Below are 2,848 nucleotides of genomic sequence, written 5' to 3' on the forward strand. Positions count from 1 at the left end.
GCACCTAGGAACTCAGGCTTGGTACACAGCCAGTGTTCCATGAATTGGACAGATGGAGGAAGGAAGGAAGGAGGGAAGCAAGGGAGGGAGGGAGGGAGGGAGAACAAATGACAAATCTGTTGAAGCCAAGAAGCAGATGTTTGAAATGGGTTATACTTGTTCTACACTAGATATCTGGATGTGGGCAGCAAGAGGGGTCCCTCACCGGCGGGATCGCACAGCGCCCAGGTCAGAGGAGAACTAATGCCCAGCACCCAGCCTTCCACCATCCTTCCTCCCTGCCACAGGCACTCAGCCCACAGCTTTGAGAGACAGTTTATGTTCAGGATGAGTCCTTCCTGGGCTAAAGCTCTGCCCCTAGTATCTTATCCTATTAAGTACTTTTAAAAGCCCCTTGAGTCTTCCGTAAAAGGAAAGAAAGTGAAGAATTCCAGCTGGGTTAGGTAAGCCTATCATGGGGGGTGGGGGAGCTGAGTTACTGTAGTTCCTGGACCAGCAAAGGGACTCCCCAAGCACATCAGGAGGCCTGCAGTTTCCAAGAATGGCCACTGGAGGGCACTTCGACCATGAAATTCCAGATCTTCATCTTCCCCGGGGTTTGGAGAGCTGCGATTCAACTCAACAAACATTTTAAAATCATCACAATATTGATAGCTCTCTAGTGTTGAATATCCAATACACGCTCAGTGCCTAAACATATGTTGTTTAAGTTCACTACAATTGCTGTGAGTTATCTTGGCTATTTAGAAAACACTGAGGCTTATCTGCAAACTCTGATCGATGCCTACGTGTTGTTGCAGAAGTGAGGGGAACCAGGTTTGCTAAAGTAAGTATGGTGGGAGAAATGCATTAGCCTCAGAAGCTTCTGAAGTGGTCCATTCTGTCCCAGTACAGTGTGAAAAAAATAAAATTAAAAACAAATTTTAAAATGAGGCTGAAAGAAGTCAAAGAACTTACTTAAGGTGGCTCAGCTAAGTACAATTTGGAAACAAGGACTTGACTCCGAACCACTGGGCGCCAACCTTCAACAAGGAATGCACAGAAGCTGAAAAGGGACTGGGTAGGAGAAGAGACGAGTATGCGATACAAAAAACTGTTGCTGAGCAACTTACACACATATGCGAAACGGGAAGATGGCTCACAGAAATTTGTACATTTCACATAACGTTTCTCTTCCCCCCTGAAATGGTGTTATTAAATAAATGAAGTGTTCCACAATTCATGGTGTCTTAACTTGGAGCAAATAAAGTCATTGTAAAACAAGGCAGGAAAAAATAATTTTTTGTTTAACAGTTAAAGAGTACTTACTGCCTCCCTGGCTGGTGTGGCTCAGTGGATTGAGTGCCGGCCTGTGAACTGAAAGGTCACTGGTTCGATTTCCAGCCAGGGCACATGCCTGGGTTGCAGGCCCCCACCCCAGTGGGGGCATATTTGAGAGGCAACAGGTCGATATTCCTGTCTCACCTTGATGTTTCTCTCCTTATCTTTCTCCCTTCCTCTCTCTCTCTAAGAATAAATAAATAAATAGGGGGGAAGCACTTACTTAGTACCTAGAAGTGCAAGTAATTCAGTTAATCCTCACAAGCCATGGCTGAGGCTGGTGATGGGATCCTGTTTACATGGGATCCCCGTTTACAGGTGAGATACAGAGACCAAAAGAGGGAAGCAACCTGCCCAAGGAACCCAGGCTGTCTGGTTCCAGATGCTGTCCTCCGGAATTTGGGGACCCCTTGCCTTGAGCAAAGGTGGGACAGCAGGAGGTGAGGAGGCAGGATTGTCTCAGGCCTGGGCTCTGTGAAGCCTGTGCAGCCAAAGCCCCTGGGGCCTCCTAGGGGTGGGGGGAAGAGGAGGGGTACAGCAGCAGGAGTGCCCAGGAAGGGGAGGGGGCTGTTCCAATCCAGGGGAGAGCAGGAGGCCATCGTGCCCCCACCTCTCTCCAGGGACTGGCAGTTTGGGAAGTGCAGTGTGTGGTAGGAAATGGCCAGATTGGATTACAGGGAAGATTAAAGGAGCTAAATTGGGCCTGGGGCTGGGGGAGGTGTTGGACAAAGGGGCTGGGAGGGCCGGCAGCTGGAAGGCCTGGAGAGGCAGCCTGAGCTGAGTGGGGGCAGGGACCTCACTCGAGGCAGGAAGCCCTTGTGACCCCTTCAAGGCTGGAATGTGGGGTCACCAAGTCAGGACATCCTCTTAGATGGAGCTGGGGGTGGGGTGGGGTCAGAGACCCTGACGTCAGAGACAGGGAGAGGGGAGCAGTGGGGGCAGGCACCATAGGGGAGGTGGAGAAAGACCTGGAGCTAGAGGTGTCCTGGAGGGAGAGAGGAAGAGCCCAGATCTGGAGAGGGAGGGGAGAGGCAGAGACCAGAGAAAGGGAAGAAGCTGGGGCAGAGATGCAGCCTGAGCCCCATCCTAAAGAGAGTGTCTGGAGCTCCAAGAGTGTCCTGGCTGGGTAGCAGGGACACTGTTGTTTGTAGGGTGTTGGCAGGGAGATGCACAACACAGAGCAGCACTTGGAAACTTCCCTGGAGTGCCCTCCCGCGGTGCCTCCCCACTCCTCTCTCCCCAACCCCTCCCTGGGCCTGAGTGGCAGCACCGGCTGTGGCCCCTCCCAGTCCCTAGGGCAGGTGGTCAGTGGTCTATTCTGGTGTGCCGGGTAGCCAGGGAACCTAGGGAAAGACAGACGGAGAGAGCCTAGTACATCTCTTTGAGGCTGAATGGGGAGCGGACACCAGGGGGCCTCTTTGGGATAGTTGGGGGATAAGGTCTGGCGGCTGTAGATGGAGAGAAAAAAACTTCAGCACTCTGTTTTCAATACATTGTATCTCAGGATCTTTACAATTGGGAAGGAGAG

General features: G+C 51.5%; 1 non-coding gene across 1 annotated transcript; it reads left to right on the plus strand.

Moving 5' to 3' along the window:
• The first annotated feature begins 764 nt into the window (after positions 1-764).
• Positions 765-896, plus strand: LOC112308130 (small nucleolar RNA SNORA66). Its single transcript, XR_002975130.2, has one exon. It is a non-coding gene; the product is annotated as a small nucleolar RNA SNORA66 (small nucleolar RNA).
• The last annotated feature ends 1,952 nt before the right edge of the window (positions 897-2,848 follow it).

This window comes from Desmodus rotundus, chromosome 2 (genome assembly GCF_022682495.2).
Source record: "Desmodus rotundus isolate HL8 chromosome 2, HLdesRot8A.1, whole genome shotgun sequence".
Taxonomy (NCBI): Eukaryota; Metazoa; Chordata; class Mammalia; order Chiroptera; family Phyllostomidae; genus Desmodus; species Desmodus rotundus.